At 49.6% G+C, this 23,029-nt stretch overlaps 1 protein-coding gene and 1 long non-coding RNA gene across 4 annotated transcripts in view; one reads left to right on the top strand and one right to left on the bottom strand.

Annotated features, from left to right (window-relative positions):
* Positions 1-23,029, top strand: part of GNAO1 (G protein subunit alpha o1) — a 172,938-nt gene that overhangs the window by 90,891 nt on the left and 59,018 nt on the right. The gene's annotated exons all lie outside the window — the stretch shown is intronic.
* Positions 5,613-22,909, bottom strand: LOC140633880 (uncharacterized). Of its 2 annotated transcripts, none has more exons than XR_012031439.1 (3): positions 22,774-22,909; positions 7,236-8,564; positions 5,613-5,737 (listed from the first exon to the last, which is right to left on the bottom strand). It is a non-coding gene; the product is annotated as an uncharacterized lncRNA (long non-coding RNA). The 2 variants fall into 2 exon arrangements; XR_012031440.1 differs by lacking the exon at positions 5,613-5,737 and adding an exon at positions 12,842-14,855 and having other exon boundaries at positions 6,018-8,564; positions 22,774-22,894.

The following is a 23,029-nucleotide window of genomic DNA, read 5'->3' as shown; positions in this document are numbered from 1 at the left end:
TGTCGACTCTCTTACAGGAACCAGAAGAGACTGTTGTCTATGAAAGAGAAGTCTAGTCACCAACCTAAACCAGTGTACCAGTCAGCCTGGCAAATCCAGTCAAACAGAGGCTTAGGTGATAAGCATACCTCCAAAGCAAAGTCACCAACAAAGACAGCAGCCACAAAATGTGGGATTTATCTTGCATGTGACAAAGGATTACTGATGTCCTAAATTGGGACTCCCACAGCACTGTACAAGTACTTGCCCTTGAGTAGTTAACTTGAGCAGAAAAAGTATTTCTCAAACCAAGCGAGCACTAACTGAGCACCATCTCCCCTTTTTAGCAGAGCTTTCCTTCCCTTCTTGGGGGAGTGGGTATCCATTTGAATTTGACTCTTTCCTCCTTTACACCAAGGGATGTGTCCCAGGTGAGTCTGAGGACCTAAGGTGCTCTCCTTCCTGCGAGAAGTTGATATCCTAGGACAGGGACTATTTTACCTCTTTTTTTTTAGGTTTTCTTTAAATTCCAGTTAGTTAACATACACTGTAATATTAACTTAAGGTGTACAGTTTAGTGATTCAGCACTTACATACAAGGGACTGTTTTTCAGTTGAGTTCCCAGGTGTTTGATAAGTGATGAATGGAATAAGTGTATAAAAGCCTGTTATTTGCAAACATTTGCATTAACTGTAAGACTAAAGCATCTACAGCTATGCTTGGCAAAGCTAAATAAAAGAGCAAGAGAAAGAAGGAAAAACATCCTTAGAGAGTTCTATCCAGAAGTAGCTCTTTGTAGGACTGTGAATCCCAGCAATCCTTTCCCTGCGTCCTGGAGGGAAGAGAAAGGGAGCACATGGGGAGGTCTTTGAGCGCCTGGGCCCTGCATTGGAGTCTTTGGATAGAGAGAATTAATCTCTGAATACTGTGTGATTCAGTTGTGCGTTCTATACATATCCTTTATATTTGCTAAAAGAATCAGCTCCCTCACAGAGGAAAACGATCCTTGCCTCTGGGTCTGATAAGTGATCTATGACAAATAGGTTTAAATGTAAAATTCAATATTTTATGCACAAAATTCTAATTCCATGGGGCAGAGTCATCCTGTCATCCTGCCTCGGCTCCTCCTCCACAGGGGGATTTGTTGACTGCGGGTGTGTCTGAGGCCAGCCTGGGCCAGAGAAGCCCGGTGCTGGCCGGAGGGCCAGGGTCCCATCCACTGCTCCTCTGGGAGGTGGAGTCCACCAGCTGATTTCACAGAGGAAGCGCTTCTGCTTCTGCCAGCCCGGGGAGGGGGGACCAGCTTCGGTTCGGTCATAGAGCCAAGGACTGTGGAAAGAGGGGCACTCCTGGTTCTTTAGTCTTATTTCCATGAAGTATAAATTGACAGCTTTCAGCGTACCAGGCAGTGTGCTGACTGCTAGGGATTCAGAAATGGACACAGTGGGAGTGGTACCCTGAGAAACCAGGCATCCAGCACATGCCTTACTCAGGTCATCAGCATTAGCCAAGATGGTTACAGGGCTCCATTCATTTTAATAATGATGGCCACAGTGGTAATAGGATCATTTACTGACCACCCCCCTCTCTGCCAAGCACTATATTAAGCATTTTACATATGTTAACTCATTTTAATGAACTCATGCTTTAAAGCCCAGAGCAGGAAACACTTGGTGTGATCTTTAGACCAGGACAGGCCACAGGCCTCTTGGCCAGAAAGTGTAAGGTACCTGATTCTGTTACCCAAATGATAGGTTCCATACAAAAGGCACATGTGTCCACAGCACATACCCTACATACTTGCACACACACATACATACACGGCCTGTGAGGTGTATGTGTGGTCACTGTCATGCCTGCCTCCTAACCAGCTTTTCCTTTCCAAAAACTTCCTGCCCTGATTAAAACCCAGAAAAGTCACTATGACTTTGGAATCCTTTTCTTCAATTCTGAAAGCACTACTTATTCCTGTGGGATTTCCCCCTCCCCCTGCCCCCTCACCCATTTGATTATCCTAAATAGAGAGGTAGTTGCTTGGGAATTGCTGAGAATAAGACATATCAAGGACTGTGCTGGGGGCCCCTGGGGCCTCTTTGGCTGTTCCTCTTCTGTGAGGTTTCCCTGTCAAGACAGTCATCGAGTAGGAGGGCAGGGAAAGTGTCAAGGCAGAGGGGATCAGGAACAGAGTGGAGACACCCAGGAGAGTCCACTGGACACAGTAGCATTGGAGCCCAGTCCTGTTACAGTGGGCTGCACCATGGCAGATGGCTGACCCATCCCCAGCAGCACAGGCTCCTCAGGCACAATCCTTCTGGCTGACAAAGGCCTCCAAGCCCTGGGGCACCTCCTCCCTCTGTTAGATCACCTGTGAGGAGCAGAAAAGAGAAGTTGACCCAAGACTCAGGCCAAAGTGAGCCAGACCTCTGGGAAAGGTATTTTCTAGAAGCGCACTGGTATGGATTTGCAGTCTGGGTAGCTGAGTGTAGGGACTATAAATCAGGGTGGGGGTGTGGGGAGAGCTGTTTCAGACTGAAGTTTCCCCTGGACCTGGAAGGGTCATCAGGGATGAAACTTGGCTATGAGAAGGAGCCAGCTATGGGAGCAGAAGGGGACAAAGGTTCCAGACAAACACCAAGGCCCTGAGAGAAGAGTGAGGCTGACATGTTGGGAGAGAGAAAGCCTGAACTACACCCTGGGAGAGGGGTGAGGCCCTGGGGTACTGGACGCCTTCCAATCAGGTCTACCTACAGCCGGCCAAGTGGTGCCCAGATGCCTTGACCCCAGGGCTGGTTCTCCAATCTCTTTCCTCTCTCAGGGCCCAGGGGTGGCCCAATTGGAGGATCTGCTGTTTGGATGTTGTAGGAACTGCCCCATGCAGAGCAGACCCAAACTTGTATTTTGGCCTCAAAAGACCTCCTTCACTCTCTTGGCTTCTCCCCTAATCCATCATGAAATATCTAGAGGAAGACAGCCCCACATCCAGAGCCTACTTGGGCCAGCCAGCTTTGCAGTCTCCATACAAAGAAGCATCTAGAAGTTTCCTTGCTGTATCTCATTAAAACAGGTGTCCCTGACTTCTCCTGGCAGGTGGCTCATCACCCACCCTGGTCCCCCAGTGTAGGGAGGAGTAACTGGTTTCTCCTTCAGCCTCCCTGTGCATGAGCCTAAGCCTGAAAAAGCTGCTACACGGGGCAAGCAGCAGGGATCTCCTTACATCAGTCCACACCCCATGCCCCAGCCACACCAGGCCGCAGACCCCCTACCCAAAGACACCACACATTCCCATTCCTCCAGGTCTTGGCTCAGGCTGTATTCTCTGCCTCCAATGCCTTTCTCTCCTTCTCTTCCTTCTGATATTCCTTCTATTAAGTGACACCCAGCCTAGCTCCTTTCTCTTCCATGAAGGTTTTCTTCTCCATCTTCTTGACAACAAAACTCAGCTCAAGGCTTTCTCTCCATTGAGAGCTTACTCATGTACTGGTATGAAAATTGGTTATGTTACTCTTTTCTTAGAGCAGTGACCCTTGCACTCTAGGGTGATCAAAACCATTTGAGCAGCTAATGAAAGGAATGAGCCTCCTCTCCAGAACAATGCACACATGCACACATCTGGGAAATTTGCATACAATTTGAGGAGGCTCTGGCACTCATAAAGCCCACCAGTGGAGCCTAGAATAAGAACTCCTTCATAATTTCACAAGGCCTGTCCTTCTGCACAAGGCCTGTGTCATTCATCTTTTGGTCCCCTCCTCATTCAAACAACCTGCACTGTGCTCAGAATATAAATCTCCCAAAAAGTCCCTTGAGTGGAATGACAAGTCTAATTCCAAAAGTGTCATAGAAAAAAGTAGAAGCACCTGTAATTTATCACTAAATGAGCAGTTGTTGATTGAGTACCTACTATGGGTAGGCTTTGCACTAAGCCCTGTGTAAACATTCAGAGGTATGTGACACAGAGCCTTTAAGGGGGGGTGGGGGGAACAAACCATAAGAGAATCTTAATGATAAAGAACAAACTGAAGATTGATGGAAGGAGGTGGGGTGGGGAGGATGAGCTCAATGGGTGATGGACATTAAGGAGGGCATGTGTTGTGATGAGCACTAGGTGTTATGTGTAAGGGATGAATCATAAATTCTACTCCTGAAACTAATACTGCACTATATGTTAACTAACTAGAATTTAAATAAAAATTTGGAAAAAAAAAAAAAAAAGGAGTTGATCTCCTTGGGAAGACAGGGCTCACTAGCAGAATGCACTCAGCTAGCTGTTACTGGGGGTCAGGGAGAGCCTCTTACCAGAAGTGAGGCTGATACTGACCCTGAAGTAGGGGTGTGGCTTGACAAGGCAGATGTGGGTAAGGAAAAGGACTGGAAGCAGGAAGAACAGGAACAAAGGCAGTAGGTTGGTAGCAGCCAAATCAGATCTGATGGACAAAGGAGGCCAGGAACAGGAACAAAGGGTGAGGATATGGCAAGGTGTGGGAGAGCTAGAAGACGTAGTGAGGTCCAGAAGGTGTGCCAAGGAGTTTGTGTTTCTTCCCGTTGACAGCAGGCAGACATTGATAGATTTTTGAGCTGGGGAGGGGTGGGATGAAAATGAGCTTTTTAGGAGATTCTCATGATGGTGGTGTGGAGGTGGAGGGACTGGTGGGAGGACTGCAAGTGGGGAGGAGGGTTGGGGAGCTACAGTGAATGATACACAGGCGGAGTGTGGTTTTCTATGGGGTTGGAAAGGAAGCACAGCAATGTGATGTGTGGTGATGAGAGGCAGATGAGGGCCTGGGATGGAATGGATGGGCTATCAGGGCCGAAAGGCAAGGATCCAGAGACTGGGAGCAAGTGAACCCTCTGGAAGCAAGCAGGAGGTGGAGCTGGGCTGGGCCCAGGGTGCTATGCCTGGTGGGAGTGATCAGCAAGCAGATGGATCAGAGAACTGAAGCTTTGGGAATTAAAGGTGATGATAAGTGACTTCCGGTCAGTATGTTTCAGGGCCCGATTTAAACAACTGGCATTAATTACTTAATCCTCAAGAGTACCTGTGCAGTGGTTCGATGGTTATTCCTTACAAGTGAAGAAAATGAGGCTGAGAGGCTCAGTGACTTGCCCAAGGTTATGCAGGCACAATATATACATATATGATCTGGATCAGACCCCTAATGAAGCTATCATCCACATGGTTCAGGTCCAGAGCAGAGTTCCATTTAAATAGGCACAATCAGGCACAGCAGATCTTTAAAACAACCTCAGTCTTTATCCTAAGACTCTCTAGAAATATGAAAAGGGACCCAAAGAACAGCTGCCACTGCTTTTCTCATATATCCTTTTACATCTTCCTCTTGTCTACCCCACCCCTACTGCCTTGGGCTGCTGTCCCCCCAAAGTCTGCAGACACTCCTTCTCTGCACCTCCCCCCTTCCAGTCTGCAAGGCTTTCCCTCTCTTGGCCTGTTTCTCCTTCTCTCTCCCACCTCTTGTCTCCCTCCTCCTTCCTCTCCTCTCTGCCTGTGAGAGGTTCTCTCTCATCATCTCCCTCCATCTCTCTTTCCCCCAACCTCCTTTCTCTCACTCTCTCCCCCTCCCTCCCTCCACACACTCCTCCCCCCCACCCACTCATTATCATGTAAATTGTCTTAACCTTTGGAGCTGGGCTCTCCCCCTCCTGCTTCCTCTGTTTTCAGCCTTGGGCCTTCATCTGCATCATAAAAGTGGAGAAACTGGTCTGGTGAAACTGGCCTGAACCCAGACATTAGAAGAAAGGCTGGGGGAAAACGGACAATAACAGGATTAGAAGGTTCACTTGGACCAGTGGGGGGATGGGGAAATAGTCCCTTGTTAATAGATTTTATCACACAAATACATATGAGCAGACGTAACCTTTATGTGCATGTTTCTGGATACTCACGTGTGTAACATACATTGTAAACTAACGGGGCAGTGGGAAGAGGTAATGCCTTGAACTTGCAGGAGGCTTTGTTCAGTTGAAAATATTCTCATTTTCATTTGTTCACCATTTGTATATGTGCTTATTTCTCTCATCAAATTATAAACTCCTTGAGGACAATATAGGTCTTCAGTACAATGCCTGATACAAGTATTAGATACTGTGTTGATATCCCAGCTATTCCACCAGCTCTATGGCACTGAGGCAAACCTCCTCAGTGCTCAGTGTTTGTGTCTTTAAAATGGGCATAATCCCAATACCTTCTTCATTCATCTGCTCTAACATTAAGTGAGATAATGCTGCAACGTGCTCAGGATAGTGCCTGACGCATAGAAAGTTCTCAACACATATTAACTCTTGCTCTTTTATTTTGTTTAAAATTATTGATAAAATCTTGATGAATTATCTTCCCAGCAACTTAGTGAGGAGTGGGTACAGTTTTATCTGCATTTTGCGTGTTAGAAACAGAGGCACAAGGCACTTAATTGGCTGCACAAGGTGGTTGACCTAAACAGGACTGAAGATTGGTGCTGGTTGGCATGGCTGCCAGGTGCTCTTCTATTCCACCAAGGGGCTTCATTAGAACTGCCCCCCACCCCCGAGATAATGGCAGCTCTTTGGGGAGGCTGAATCACATTTCATACTTGGTTTCCAGAATGTCATTGGATCTCCTCTGGTAAAGGAAATATTGACATTTAAGTCACACCATGGAGCTCAGAACTCCTTTTTTTTAATCCGGGAAATATTGTGGCACATTCACCCTGTAGTGTGCATGAATTCTGAAACGAGCAAAAACAAGACTGCTCTCCGGCCTGTGTCTGCCTGAGTTCCCCCGGGGCCTGGAGAAACCTCAGTGGTGGTTGTCAGATCTGATGGGGGTCAGGGGTGGTGACAGATAAAGGCCTAAGTGCATCCGTGCCCATACTTGAGGCCTGGAACAAGCTTCTGCTGGACAGCAGCATGCACACCTGTCACATGCTGCACACCCAGGCTCTCCAGCTACACCAGCCCAGGCCGAGTCCTGCTCTGACCTTTTGCCTGCGCAGATTGGTAGAGTTGGAAACTCCTCCGTTCGAGACCATCTAAAGTCTACTGTTCCATTTTGCAGATGCGGCAAAATAGGCCCCATCTGGCCCAAACAGGAAAGGGACTTACTCAAGGGATAATGTGGCATACCCAGGACTAGGACTCCAGGTTTCCGGAATCATGGTCACTTCTCTTTCCATCTGACCAGTCTGCCTCAGATGACCCAGCCAATGTGGGGCCTCATTTTCCTTCATTCGGTTGGTCAGTTAATAGTCTCACGAATACTTACCAAGCACTTATTTCCTGGCCGACCATGTGTAGGATGGCAGAGTTGATCCAAAGATAAAAAGATTTAAGGGCTCCCAAACTTGGGCAGAGATCATGTCCTGGGATGAGAAGGTAGACTTTGTGATTTCTGAGGCCTCAAGCAGCTCTGGCTTTCCAGCTCTGCCAGACTAAATGCAGCCAGGTCGGCCCCCTCCCTGTGGTCCAAAAGCCAGATGAGGCCCCAGGCTCCAGATCTAAGACAGGCACCTGTTGTCTAATAATAGTGAAAGGGAATATAAGGGAAGGGGGAAGAAATGTGTGGGAAATATCAGAAAGGGAGACAGAACGTAAAGACTGTTAACTCTGGGAAACGAACTAGGGGTGTTGGAAGGGGAGGAGGGCGGGGGGTGGGAGTGAATGGGTGACGGGCACTGGGGGTTATTCTGTATGTTAGTAAATTGAACACCAATAAAAAAAAAAAAAAACTCATGGCCCAAATAAGTTAATAAAACCAAGGCATGGTTAATGGAAAAAAAAAGAAAGGGGTGCGCCGAGGTGATGGGAGGCACAGTGCAGAGTCCTGGGGTGGCAGCGAGCGCTCTGGGGGATGGGGACTCCGAGGTGGTGGCAGAGGTGGGGCTTAGTTTTTTCTCTGGTTTTTGCCTTGGTCTTAGTCCCACTGTCTTAGTCTCCTCAGGCTGATATAACAACAGTACTGTAGATTTAAACAACAAAAATGTGTTTCTCACCATTTTGGAGTTTGGGAAGTCCCAGATCAGCAGATGAGACCCACTTCCTGGCTCCTGGACAACTGTCTCCTCACTGGGTCCTCACATGGCAGAAGGGCTCAGGGAGCTCTGTGGGCTCACTTTTACAAGGGTCCCCATGACCTCATCACCTCTCACGGACCCTCCTCCTAATATCATTAACACTGGGGATTAGGTTTCAACACAGGACTTTGCAAGGGGGCAGAGACACAAACATCCAGTCTATAGCACCACCGTAGCTCAGAAAGTCGATGTTGTCCCCGGTGGCACCAGAGACAAAAAAGCAGCTGGTGGCAGGTGAATTCTGGCAATGCAGACCTGGTGGCAGAAGTCCGGGGGAAGAACATCCATCCAGATGATCCTGGGGCAGACTCCCCGGGCAGAGCACTGTAGTCAGGCACCCTCAGCCCCACCCTTCCCCAGCACCCCAACTTCTGGCTCCTCAGGTGTGGCCGAGGCCACAGCCAGCCCTGGCCCCCATCTGACCCCAATGTCCCTTCCGTGCCATGTCAAGTAGAGGGGTGTTAAGGCTGGGCCTCTGTAGTCTTTGTCCATTCACATGTTCATTGCTTGTAGAAAGGGGCCTGGGATTTTAAAAGAAAGAAAAGGAAAAGAAAGCGTAAATGGGAGAACCCACAGGAACAAAATGCAGTAAACAGTCAATGAAAGCCACAGGCTATGATGCTTGCACTTGCACACACACTCTCTCTCTGTGTCTCTCTTGCGCCAGCTTACTCCCCTCCCCCCTGCAAGCCCCTAATTACTCTGCTCTGATAAACATTCCAGAGCCTCAGAATTGACCGGGATCTCCACTAATGGCCCTTCCCATGGGTGTCCAGAAGGCCCTCTATGTTACAGCCCTTCCCGTGTCTATTTGGCCACCCCACAGGGGGAACTGCTAGCTTCTTCTTTGTAGAGGGATCCTTGATACATTCTTCAGGCTCAGCATCATTGTTTTAAAGGGGCTAGCGAGCTCACAAGCAGTCCTCCCAGCCTCTGTAGATGGCAAAGAATGGCTAAGAGAGGCTTGCCTGGCCAGTGCCAATTTTGTGAGATTCCTGGCATATTGAATTCCCAAGTCAAGATCATGAAACTGTGGTATAGTTTAAATGTCTATGCCTAGCAATTAATACCTTGGACCCACCACAAATACAATGCAATATAGTTGTGCCACCTAAAAAGCAGCTACAAGACTTATGCATTAATTCACAGGGCAGTGCCAGCTGTGTGGTCCCATCTGTGGTAGATCATAGGGGAAGGCTTTGTGATGAGTGATGTCACCTTTTACTACAGAGGTCTCTCCCTGACTAGGTCTATTAATTACCTCCCTTGCTCCAAGACCCAAATTAGAGCCCTTTGTGAACATGTGGTCCCTTCGTGGTGACCCAACACACCGCAGAGGAGCCTGTTTGCTGAAATCCAACTCATTGGTAGGTGTCAGGGATAGAGAAAGGGGTTATTGTTGAGGCAGCAGCACCATGTGGGGGAGACTAGGAGTCACAGGCCAGATGGGGATGGCCAAGGTGGCATCTGGGTCTCTACCCAGCTCAGAGGCCCTGCTCATTTGGAGATGGGGGCTAAAGCAGGGGCAGGAGGTTTGCAGGTAGTACCACACACGGGGGCGGGAGTGGCTTCACAACATGTTTTACTCAGTTTCCCCCTCCTTCGTATTACTTGCAAGGCAACTGACAGTGGTCCGGTATCACTGCCAAAGGCCCTTCTTTGGACAAGTTAGGACTCTTTTGGTCACAAGTATAGAAGGCAGCATCAAACAGACTTATGAAAAAAAATCACCTGGCTCAGGGATTAAGTCTAGAGGTACAGCTACAGGTGAGACTTGATTCAGCAGTTCTGATGACATCCCTAGCTTTTCCTCATTTCTCCGCTCTGTCCCATTGTGTGGTCTTCACTGTGGGCTCCACAAAATGGGACATACAGAGACATGGCACACCTTATAGGCTCTTCCCTGAATAGCTCCCTAAGGCCTAGGAGTCCCTCTCTCTCGGTGGCCCTGTTGGATCACATGCCCATCCCTTAACCACTCACTGTGACCAGAGTTTACCAGGGGCTAGAGCCGGGCCTTGGAGTCAGAGAGACATGACCTTGAGTCCTAGCTTTGCCTTTCACTGCATTGGACTGCAGGCTGGTCACCTGGCTCAGTGTCCCTCAGATTCCTCATCTAAAAAGTGAGAATAATAGTACCACATGTTTACAGGGTTGTTCTGGTTAAAAGATAGAATGCAGATGAAGAGCTAAGCAAAGTGCCTAGCACCTGGTAAGTGTTCAATAAACATTTTCATTTTCCTCTTAACTCTACTTCACTGCTTGTCTGGTGAAGAGCCAGGACTAGAAGCCTGGACATGACAAGTGTTTCAAAATTGGGGTGAAGAGTGAGTGCCAAGGCCTCTGAAACTACTGCAGGTCAAAGAGAGGGCCTCACCCCTCACCTCTGCAAAAGGGACCTGTTGGTTCTGGTTCTGACTCCAGGCTGGGAGACAGGCACTCCAGCCCCTGCCCTCTTGCTGGCTTTGCAAGAGGGAGCTGAGGAGCATCAGCTCCTGAACCGGAGCCCAGCAAGGCCTGAGAGAGAAGCCGAAAGAGGGAGAGACAGGAGAGAAGAAGCAGGGTCACAGAGAGAAGGAGGAGAGGCAGACAGTTCTAGATGCCTGAGAAGTACATGAGGTGTTTCTTCATGAGTGGAAGGGTTACCCCATCGGGTGTCCCAGAGTCAGTGGGGTGATTAGCACAGTGCTCGGCAGCTGCTTATACATTTATGTTGGGGCTGCCTTGGCCCTGTGAGCGTCATTCCAAAAGCATACCCCCTCCCCAGGCCCTGCAGGTGCAAATGTCTTCTCCCTCTCCTACGTGCCCACATCTATCTCTCTTTCATTCACCCATCCATTCATTTGAGAAATGTGTGTTGTGGCTATGTCTGTGCTGTCAGTGTGCCAAGCCCGGGCACACAGTGGTGAGCAGAAACAGGCAGGAGTGCTACTGTCCTAGAGCTCAGCCTGGGGAAAGATGGACACTCCTTAGACCTCTAAAGAGCTGAGAGCATCCTGGCTGCAGGCCCATTCTGGCCTGTGCTAGAGGACGAGGTATCTGAGAAAGAGCTGCAGGGACTGGCATAAGTGAAGCAAACATGAGCGCGAGAGAAGAGGCAGGACATTGCAGGCAGATGGAATAGCATGTACAAAGGCCCTGAGGTGAGGAGTCCTGGCCAAGTGTATGGGTCTGGAAGGAGGCCAAGGTGGCTGATGCCCAAAGGTCGAGGGGGCAGAGGGGTAAGAAATGAGGCTGAAGAAGGAGCCAGGGGGCCTGCCAGACGAGAGGAGCTTCTCAGCCATGGGAGGAATTTTGGCTTTGTTCCTAGCTCAGAAGGAAGGCACTGAAGGTTTTCCCCTGTGGCTCCCAGGTGGAAAATGGATAGGTGGTGGCAAGAATGGCACCAGGGAAAGGAGCAGAGAGGCTACTGTGGGGATCCAGGGAGAGAGAGGGACACAGTCTGTCCCAAGAAAGGACTGGGCCTCACTCTGGTTCTGCCCACCATCCATCTGACATGAAACCCTGTGCCATATTGCCCCGCTGGACCACAGACTCCTCCAGGCACACTGCCTGGCTTGGAGCCTGCCTTCATTCCCTCAAGCCCCTGCCCTTGGACTCTGTTTCCTCATCAGTAAACTAGAGATAATTCCATAATTATGATAACAAATAACCATGGACAGGGAGCCCTTGCGCTGCAGTGTGCTCTGCAAACATGGCATGAACATGTTACTTTCACCAACGCCCACAGGCCCTTCTGGCTCAGACAGGGAGCTCACGTCACCCAGCACAAGTGCTAGCAGGCCAAGTTCCCTCCTTCGTCTCTTCTGAGGCAGCCCAGGAGCAGCTGACAGCTCCTTGAGGAGCTGTGGACCAAGAGCGTTCACACACCCAGACTGCCCTCCCTCCCCCAGTATCTCTGGTCCGAGGTCCCCAGGGTGCAGTCCTGAAATAGCTCACTGCCAAATTAGGTCCAGCGTTTCCAGCTCTGTGGGCGCCTCCCCTCCTTTCCCAGCCCTCCGTCTTCCTTCCTTTCTCCTTCCTGCCACACTTCCCTGCATGGTGCCCGGACCAGCTGGTTCCCCTGATGACAACTGGCCAAGGAAGGGAAGGAGCTCTCTGGGCCCAGGGAGCCTGCTGGGGGCTCTGCGCCTGCGCACCTAGATGGTGACTAGGCTTGACTAGTCAGGGTTACCCCTGACTTGACTCCCAGATTCTGCCCTCCCCAGGACAGGGTCCAGGGGCTTTGGCCTGCAGCAAGGACCCTGAGGGTGACCTCCCTGACTCGTGCGTCCTCTCGTGGAGAATGACCTGCACCTCCTCGAAGTGAAGCTCTGGGTGTGGTGGGCAAAGAGGGCATAGGGGTCAGACAGGTACAGAGTTAAAACTGGATCCTCCTTTTTCAGCTCTATGATGTCAGGCAGCTTCTCATCTACCCTAAACCTCAGTTTTCTCATCTGTAAGAAGGAAATAATGCCAGTGTGTATTTCAGGGGCACCTGGTTGGCTCAGTTGGTAGTGTGTGACTCTTGATCTCAGGATGGTGAGTTCAAGACCCAGGTTGTGGGTATAGATTACTTTAAAAAATATCTTAAAAGGGAAGCCCCGGTGGTGCAGCGGTTTAGCGCCGCCTACAGCCCAGGGCGTGATCCTGGAGACCCTAGATTGAGTCCCACGTCAGGCTCTCTGTATGATGCCTGCTTCTCCTTCTGCCTGTGTCTCTGCCTCTCTCTCTCCGTCTCTATGAATAAATAAATAAAATATTTTTAAAAATATATCTTAAAAAAAAACAGCGTATTTCAGTCAGAATACAGGCTTACCTGCTGCAACCAAGACCCCTAAATAATGGTGACATATGTAAGAGAAAGACGTTTCTCTCTTGCCTCAGCTGCCCATATGTGACACAGGATCAGGCCCTTCTGTCCACAGCTGAGATGCTCTGTACTCTTCAGGATCACTGCTTCCATTTCAGATCGGAGAAGTGTCTCCAGCAGCAGGGGGCAGAAGAAGAGAGGGGTTACATCGTCGAAGGCCTTCACCATTAGGCCGTGGAGGATAGCTTCTCCGTGGCATGGGCCAAGAGTTGTCAAGCTGTGGAAGAGCCCGTGCAGAGCAGCGTTCCACTATCACTGCATAGTGGGCAGGATGGTGCACGTCCTCGCTAGTGCTTGTTGCTTCCTGTCAGTTTGCTTCAGACTTAACCTTTTATCCAAAGACCAGCAGTTCTTCCCTGACCCAGAGCGTCAGAGTGTCAGACACCCCTCCGTGGGGCAAGCCTCCCTCCACAGCACGGGTCTCTGCCTTGCCCAGTGCCTCCGGCCGCTCCTCAGGGACCCATGCTTCCCTTCACTGGGCCTCTCTTTCCCTTGTGGTCTGTGATGGCCCTACGAGAGTGGAATCACAGCTTTCTTAGTGAGCACTTGCTGTGAATGCACGATTTGGTGCTAGAAGAATCATTGACACTCTTCCAGCCTGGGACTCCTCAGGCAGTATTCCTGTGAGGTGATCGAGCAAAACATGCTTTTCTTGTCGAGTAAGTTTGGGAACGTGGACTACATCTCCTCTTGGGAAAGCACAGCGTACAGTCCAGTGTCAAAGACATTCTGCACCCTGCAGAAAGGACGCTTGTTGATGTGCGTCTCGTCCAGAGTTTCCCAATCCTGTTTTGAGTCATCTGATTAAGTTATGTAACCACTCCCTGGGACCTGCGTTCTTGCTCAGGTCCTTGCTTTTACAGAAGGGGAGACAGAGGTGCAGTGGGAGGAGAGGCTGGTGTAAGATCACATCACAGGTCACAGCAGAGCTGCTTTCCAGTCCAGGGGTTTTCTTCCACTTGCACACATCTCTCCTGTCCTCATGGGAAGCAAGAGCCACACTCTCACTTTCCAGGGACTGCTTCAGATCTTTCTTCCCTGCTCCATAGTCCCCATCCCACACCTCTGCTACGTATCTGGTCTCCCCAAACACTAGGAGGGCAGGGCCATTGCCCTGTGCTGCCGTTGCTTCTGCTGGTGGGACACAGGACCTCTGTGACCAAGAGTGAAACACCATACGTTGGGCTGGTGGTCTCGTCCTTGCCATCCCTGAATTAGAGTGGGTCCAAGGTTATCCTTCTAAGACTCCACCCTCACGTGCACTCTGCTTGTGCCCAGAAGCATGGAGAAGGGCAGCCCTGGGCACCTCTGTAAGCTGATAATGCTTGCCCTGTGCCCGTACTGTTCTGACCACTGTCTCCATGTGAACTCATTTGGTCTTTGTCTTGCCCCTGTGAGGGCATCCCGTTTCTTGGTGGGACCCCCACTGATATATAGATTCCGTTACTGTCCTCATTCTACAGATGAGAAAAACTGACATTCAGAGGGAGGAACTAACAGTGAAGCCCAAGGTCCCACTGCTGTGGAGCAGGTGCAAACTCAGGCAGTCTGAACCAGAATGTGTGCTTTTAACTGGTCTAATGAGGATGCGGGCCCATGTTCTCCATCTGGGCTTCCCCACCAGGAAGATCGTGGGGAGCCATGGTCTGAGGCCAGGCTCTGAACTGTGTACATAGATGGGCAGTGAATCCAAGAAAACCGGGAAAGGACCAGCCTTAGCTAGCCATGGACTCAGACGCCATGCCGGGGTCACTCAGCCTGCTGGCAGGTGAGGCCAAGGTGCTGACAGAGCAACTGTTCCATCCCCTGCACTGGCTCCTGGGCCTTGCCAGCCACAGGGGTGAGTGGGCGAGAAGACTGCTCCAGTGTCACCCTCTGAAGCATGCCCAGAGCATATCCGTGGGCTCCAAGTCCTAGAAGTTTTCAATCTGGGCAGGGAGAGGAGAATCAGGCTTCACCTCTGCAAGAAAGAGTGGGGAAGATAGGAAATGCATCCCCACCAGCCACCCAGCTCGAGAGGGAGAACAGCCGGTGTGGGGCCAGTCTAATTCTCTGTGACTCTGACGTCCCAAGGGTCAGGAGCCCAGTCTGCCTGGGATTCCCCAGGAGCGCAGCAAGGAGGGCCTGGGGTCTTAATCACATGAGGCATGCCAGGCCTCAGCTCCTGGCAGAAGAACACGGACCCTTGACAGAAAAGCCTGGTTCCTGGCCCGGCCCCTCTCCTGGCTGGCTGTGTGATCTCAAACAACTCCCTTATCCTGCAGGGCTATACAGAAGAACCAGATGGCCTCTAAGATCTCCCGTCCACCTCCTCCCCCAAGTTAGTTCTATAAATTCTAAACAGTTCTATAAATTCTCCTGGCAGAGCTTGCTAAGGTTAGGTGATTGCCAGCACAAGGCTCTTTCCTCGTATCCAAAAGAGAAAGAGCCGCAGAGTTGCAAAAGCAGGACATGGGTGGAAGTTGAAGGCTGACTTCTCTCAAGGTGGGAATTGCTGTCAGTGGCAGAGGCAGCCCTGCCCCGGTGGGGGCTTTCCATAAGCACCCAGGGCCTGCTGCTTGGGGTGGGGACCAGGGTGCCTCTGTAAGGATGGATGAGGTCCCAGCCCCACGGGAGCCCCAATAGGACCGGCACTGTATAAGCCACTGAGCCGTGGGGACGAAGCCACTAAGTCAGGCAGAAAAACACTGTCAAGTGTGACCACTGCTGTGTCTGTGTCAAGGGTAACCGTGTTGCGGGGCGGCAGGGGCAGACCAAGGGCTGGGTAAAGCTGTCAGTTTGGTTCTGATCAATCTGGAAGGCTCCCTGGGTGTTGGGGAGAGGGAAGGTAGATTTCCGGAGCTGCTTGCTTGACGAGAAGTAGACTGCAGCGCATACGGGGCGGGTCCAGGATAGGGGTGTGACGCCAGGGAGGCCCCTGGGCATTGTCATAAACAGTTGGCACACATGTCATTGACAGACTCACACACCCCAAACCCAGAGCACATGGGCAGGTGTGCCATGGTGCTCAGAACAGTGGTACGTGCTGCTGCTGCTGCCTTCAGGCCCGTCTAGCACCCCACTCGCCCCACTCAAGTTCCCAAGAGTCTCCTCACCAGCACTCAGCCTGTCCTGCCCCTCAGAGTCTGTGCTCTGTGCCACAGCTAGCAGGAACTTCTACAAATGCATAGCTAAGGGGCACCTGGGTGGCTCAGTCAGTTAAGTGTCTGCCTTCAGCTTAGGTAGGTCGTGATCACACGGTCCCCACGTGGGAGGTGGGGGAGAATTGGTGGAGAATTGGTGGAGAATCTACTTCTCCTTCTCCCTCTGCCCGGCCCCCCGCCGTCTTGTGCTTCTGTTTCTCTCTCTCTCTCTCTCTCTCTCTCTCTCTCTCACACACACACACACACACACAATCACTCTTGCTCACTCTTATTCCCTCTCAAATGAATAAATAAAATCTTAAACAAACAAACAAATGCAAAGCTAATCCTCTGTTTACCAGCCCTCTGCACTATTGGCCCTCAAAATGAGCCCTGCCAGCCTTGGGTCTGTGCTCCTGCCACAGGATCTGCTTCTCATGTCTTAAATGCTGCAACTTCATGGCTCCAGAACCCCTGTGGGAGACGCCGTCTCCTACTTCTGTTCACCCCACTCATCCCTACCACCTGCACCCCACCTCCTTAGACTTGGGATCTATGTCACCTCTGGGAATCCTTGCCTGACCAGCCCCACTCCCTCCCCCAGATCAAGCCAGGCCTTTTTGTCTTGATGCTCTCAGGGCCCTTGGCCCCTTCATGACCTCATCACATTTGTAAATGTTTGTGTGTAGAATATATGACCCCCTGCTAGACCACAGAGAAGGGCCAGTGCCTGTATGACTACAAGTGGAATCAGTACCCAGCACCCAGCATAGCACCTGGGCCAGAGCAGGTAGGTGCTCAGTTAAACTCTACTCCATAAACAGAGTTACTTGCCTATAGTGTGCTGAGTTGTCTGCTAGGGTCAGAATGTACATATCTCTGGTCCACCCCACCTTCCAAAACTGAAAGGCCACTCCTTGCCAATGTCTCTGTTGAGCCCAGGAAACAGCTTTAGGCAGGCTCTTCTCTACCCAGCCCTCTTGGTGCTCCAGCCTCAGGAAGCAACTGTCACAGAGTCAAGAGTCCCTGAAGACACCGTGAACCCTGCAGGCTTGGTGGAGTCAGAGTGTCAGGCGGCCATCTTCCTCCCCAAGCCATGGCCTGAGAAGAGTCTCAGGATGGTGTGAGTTCTGGATTTTAGGCCCAGCTTTACTAGTGGCTAGCTAGCTGTGTGGTCCTATGAAAACCTCAGAATGCATGCTCTGACTGGGTCTCTTGGCCAGCTGACTGTGTTGATCCTGAGGCTCCTGGGGCCATGGCATCCTCAGATGTACAGGGAGATGGCTTCCCATGAGTATAATCAAAAGTGAGTATCCCATGGAGTGTCACCAAAAGAACCAGCCAGAATTAGGTACATACACTCTATGTACCTGAATTCCCCATAGCACCGAAAAGTCCTGAGTTGGGGTTATAAGAACCCCCAGAATGTTGGGTGAGAGTATGGAGACTGTGCTATGGGGGAGCCAGAGGCCCTGGTGGCCCTGGAGCTCCCTATTGTCACTACCTAGGCCTGGACATCTCTCCATCCTTCCTCCAATGTTTACAGAGCACATGCAAGTGCCAGGCTGGCAGCAGACAAATCAATGTACATGGGGGCTCACAGACTTGTCACCTCCATTCCAGCACCGAGCATAGTGTTCAGGCGCACACGCTGTACAGCTAGCCTGCCTTCTCACAGAGCACAGTGCTGCTGCTCGCCAGTGGTGTGGCCTGGGGGAAATTGCCATCCACTCTGTTCTCCTTTTTCCTTAACTATCATCTACCTTGTGCGTGGCACAGTGTGAAGGGCTCGGCCAGTTGCCCAACATGTTAGTACACAAAAGCTCCTTATTCATCTGCTCAGGCTGCCATAACGAAATATAGACTGGGTAGGTCAAAAAACAAATTTCTTTTCTCACAGTCCTGGAGGCAAGAAGTCTGAGGTCAAGGAGAGCTCTCTCCCTAACCTGAAGATGGCGACCTTCTCACTATGTCCCCACATGGTCTTTCCTAGGTACATGCCCACAGAGAGGGAGAGAAAGCTCTCTGATAAGGACGCTAATCCTATCAAATCAGGGCCCTACCCTTATGATCTCATTTAACCTCAATCATTTCTTCACTCCAAATGCAGCACTGAGAGCTAGGGCTTTAACATAGGAATCTTGGGTGGATACATATATTCAGTCTATAGACTCTAAGACTTAGCCTTTATGATCTACTACCCTGATTTGACTCTCAATGATAAACTTACCTGCATGTATATAGCCTTTACCAATTACACAACTCCGTGGTGAGCCCCCTCTAAGGGCAGAAACCCAAGCTCTGGGCTTGGCACAAAAGTAAATCCCTGTCAGTTCTGACATCTTTTCCCTAATGACCAAGGATGTTGAGTGTTTTTTGTCATATCTTCTTGGTTATTTATATATATTCTTCGGAGAAATTGTCTCTTAAAACTTTTGCCCATTTTTCAGTTAGATTATCTTATTGTTGAGTTTTAAGAGTTCTTTATGTATTCTCAGTACTAGTCCCTTCTCAGATATATGATTTACAGATAGTTTCTCCTGTTCCATGGGTTGTCTTTCCCCATCCTCAATGGTGTCCTTTGACATCCCGCCCACTTCTGCCCCTGCCCCCTCATTTGGGCCTCCATCTCCTTTCTGGGCCTGCTCCTCTTTCTTGTGTTCTCGTCTGGGAACTTGCACTCCTGGGGCTATGGGAACTGGTTCTTACCTGTTTCATGGACATTCTCTCCCAGTGTCACCAATACGTTCTCACCCTGCCAGCAGCCTGACCTGTACCCAGACTGTTGTTGTCCTTGGGTTTGGGGGGTTCTGAGGCTGTGTGCTGAGCTGTGCCCACAGCCCCACAGCATGAGTGTGGACAAGGGGAGAGGAAACCACCATACACTGCCCACTGCCTCCTCAGTGCTTTGCATGCATCCCCAGAATAGTGTCAAAAGACACTAGTATTTTCTCAACCCTGTGGATAAAATAGATTTGCCATCCAGGACTGTACCATATGTGCCTGGCTCGTGGGCAACAAGTCCCCCTATCCTCTTTAGTTAGTGTCTACTCTGGGAGGGTCCTGGGGCTGTTCAGAAATACTAGAGAAAGTATAGGTACTTCCCCAGGACTACGTCCCAATACAGTAGCTACAGAAGTCCCTTGACACTTCAGAAAATGCCTGACTTCACCTGCTGGGACAAACCACTCCACAATCTCAATAGCTAAACATAGGAAAGGATTGTTTCTTGTTCACATCAGGGTCAGATGTCAGAGGTGGAGGGGTATGCTAGCCACACGGTGAAGAGCCAGCTCCTTCTCTCTGATCAGTGGCTTTCCTAGGCCCTCGGGGCCTTCTGCTGGACACATTGAAGGTTATGAGAGAATGTTTCGGGGGTCAGGCCATACATCATTGGCCAGAACTTGGTCCCTTGGTCATACCTAATGCCAGGAGATCTGGGAAATGTCCGGCTATGATCTCACAAAGAAAAGTCAAAATGCTCTTGACCATAGGAAGCATCTGGCCCGGGCCTCAGATGTGAATTTGAGCCAAATAGCTTCTAGCTCCTTAAAGCACTGCCTCCAAAGTGGTGAGAGGTCCATTTTTGTGGCTCCTTCGGCCCCGTTTCCTGCCCCACGCTGGGGCCTGGCTGAGAGGTTAAAGAGCGTTGATTGTCTGGGACATGAGGGAGCAAAGCTTCAAGCTCACTTGGTGGCAATTGTGGTCCGGTGTCCCCTTGTTGTCCTGTCTCCTTTATCCCAACTCCATAAACATGGGCTGTCCTGGTGCTGGCATGCATGACAGCTCTGGGGCTTGGACCCCACGTGCTGTGTGCCAGCGTTCTAAGGACTTCTTTTCTATCAATGTTTCTCTGGCATGACATACATACTTTGGTGAGTAGAAGATTAGGTAATACATGTAAACCTTTTATTTTTACTTTTGAGGTTATGTATTTATGATAATGTGTTTTAGAAGAAAATTACTGACGTAAGACCCATAACTTTGCATAAATTGTCACTCAAAATGAAGCTAATTTGGGGGCTCTACTGATACGGGGGAGAAGTGGCCACATGAATGATTGAATTTGGGAACTTTGTATGGGATGAAAAGGCTCAGCTGCCAGTCTACCCTGATGAAATATGGTGCCAGTGCTCACTGGCTGTATGACCTCACTTGTATCCATTTCCCTCCTCTGTAGCATGTCCGCATAATAAATATATGGGGGTAGGGAGGTTAGGGTGTCAAATGATACATACTATCTGCTCACTAGGTACTGGTTACTAATGTTAGTTACTGGGAAAAACTGCATCACATCATTTAACTATGCCAATAGTTCTGTGATAGGTGTTATTAATGCCATTTTATAGATGAACAAAGAAAAGCTAGCTAAGTCACTTGTCCAATGAGCAGCAGAGCCAGGCTCTGACCCTGGCATGCCTCACTCCAAAGCTGGGCTCTCCAAGGGGAATTCAGTTACAGTCCTGGCTCTGGGGCTCACTTAGGGGGCCACTTGGAACAGGCCACATCCCTCTCTGAGCCCCAGGCTTCCCACGTGTATGGGGCAGGGGACCAGCTTAGTGCTTTGTGCAGGACCCAGCCTGCAGAACTTAAGGATTCACATCAAGCACTGCAGAAGCCTTTGCTTTAAAAACAAAACAAAACAAAAAACAGAAAAGATAAAAACTAGACAGAACGTGATTAGATGCATACAAGCTTTGGCCCTCTCAGATCATCTTCCTGGCTCTGGAGTCTCACTGCCGTCTTTCTCCAAACACCTCAATATTTCGTTGTGACCAGGCTGCAGAATCACCCCAGAAACAGACCAACATTTTTTTTATCTGTTCATCTGTTGATGGACATCTGAGTTATTTTCTTTCTGGGGCTAATATGAATAATGCTGCAAGGGGGCACCTAGGTGGCTTTGTCAGTCGAGTGTCCGACTTCAGCTCAGGTCATGATCCCCAGGGATTGAGCCTCTCTTTGGGCTCCCTGCTCAGCGGAGAGCCTACTTCTCCCTCCGCCTCCTTCTCCAGCTCATGTACATGGTGCCCACTTGCTCAATCTCTCTGTCTCAAATAAAATCTCTAAAAAAAAAAGAATAATGCTGCCCAAAATATTGATGTGAGGTTTTTGTTGTAAACATTTTCTTATTTTCTCTTGGTAAATATCTAGGAGTGGAACTGCTGGATCATGTGGTAGGGATATGTGAACCATATACAAATCTTTCAAACTGTGGTCCAACGTGGTTGTACTGTTTAAAACTCCGTGAGCAACGTAGGAGAGCTCCTGCCGTGCTGCACCATCATTGACACTTGGAATTGTCAGCGCTTTTCATTTTAGCTCTTCTAGTCTGGACGTTTGGTATTTCACTGTGATTTTGATTTACATTTCCTGATGACGGATGATATTTAGTGCCTTTTAATGTGCTTTTTGGCCATTCATATATCCTCTTTTGTAAAGTATCAGTTCAAATCTTTTATTCTTTCCTTTTAATGGGTTGTTTGTCTTCTTATTACGGACTTCTAAGAGTTTTTAAAAAATATGTCCTGGATCCAGGTTCTCTGTCAGATACATGTATTGTGAATATTTTCTCCAGAGCATGGCTTGCCGTTGCGATGAACATTTTTAAACGGATGAGTGACTGTTGATTTGTAGACTCTTCAACTTCCATCTCTAGCCCATACCACCCTTTATTTTTTTTTAAGATTTTATTTATTTATTCATGAGAGACACACACAGAGAGAGGGAGAGACACAGGAAGAGGTAGAAGCAGGCTCCAAGCAGGGAGCTTGATGTGGGACTTGATCCCGGGTCTCCAGGATCCTACCCTGGGCTGAAGGCAGGCACTAAACTGCTAAGCCACCCAGGGATCCCCCCATACCACCCTCTTGAATGTTGGCAACCCCTTTACTAATTATTTCTGTCTGGCTTTGGGATAGCCTTATCTGCAGGTGAGGATGTGGAACTGCATTAGGGCCTGTGCTTGCAACTCTGGAATCAGACAATCTGAGGTCCTAGGCCCAGTCCCGTGGCTTCTAAGTGGGTGGATCCTTCACCTCTGCTCTCTACATTTTGCTTTTCTGGCTTGTAAAATGGCAACAGTGAATCCATGTCTCCACAGCTGATGTGAAGATTAAAAGACATGATAATTGTAAAGCACCTAGTGAGAGCACACAAAAGCCCAGTTGTGCCTGTTAGCTCGTGTCACTAAGACCTCTCAGCACCCGACCCCAGTGACCCCAGCCCCTGCAAAACTGGCGACATAAAGGAGCCTTCTTCTACCTTCTTTTGTCCTTTAACATAAAACATTATGTTGCTTTCAGGGGTATACCACAATGATCCAATATATGTATGTATTGTTACCTTCCTTCTTTATACTGAACATACCACCTTCCTCCCTGTTACTCAGGCCAAAAACCTTGGATTTCCTGTCCGCTCACTTCCTGTTCCAGAATGGCTCCTGAATCATCTTCTTTGTCTGTCTGTACAGGCCTCTGCCCCAGTCAGGCCTCCTCCTTCTCTCCAGTGCTCTTAGAATAAACTCCTTACCAAGACAGTCCCCCTGCCTTCTGTCAACCCCATCTTGCACTCTGCATGCCACAGCCACCAAATGCCAAAGACTTCCTTTCTGACCCAGGAACCCGGGGCTCCTGGGGTGCCTGTTTGGGGGAGACCACTTTGTAAGGGCAAGGCTCAGTTGTCACTAGCCTCTTCCCTAGTTATAAATAACAGGCTCTATTCTTAGCCCACCAGCCGTTAGTTCTCCTCCCCTACCTTCCAGAGCCTCCGTCAGGGACCTTGGCTGTCCTTCTTGGAGACAGGCCATTCCTTGGCCTTTGGCAGGACCCATTCCTTCAAGACGTGATCAGAAAATTCAATTATAAAACCAATTACCAATTTCCTGAGCTTTACAAGGAAGACAAGAAAGTTTGATTAAGTTTGAATTCCTGTTTGGCAGATTGCCAGCCAAGGCCAAATGGGCTTGTGGGAGATTCTTGTTGTTGATCCTGTTTTGTTTTGTGGTTATACT

The sequence above is a fragment of the Canis lupus genome, chromosome 5 (assembly GCF_048164855.1).
Source record: "Canis lupus baileyi chromosome 5, mCanLup2.hap1, whole genome shotgun sequence".
In the NCBI taxonomy this organism is placed as follows: Eukaryota; Metazoa; Chordata; class Mammalia; order Carnivora; family Canidae; genus Canis; species Canis lupus.
Note: the sequence above shows the minus strand (reverse complement) of the source record. Positions and strands in the feature narration are given on the sequence as shown.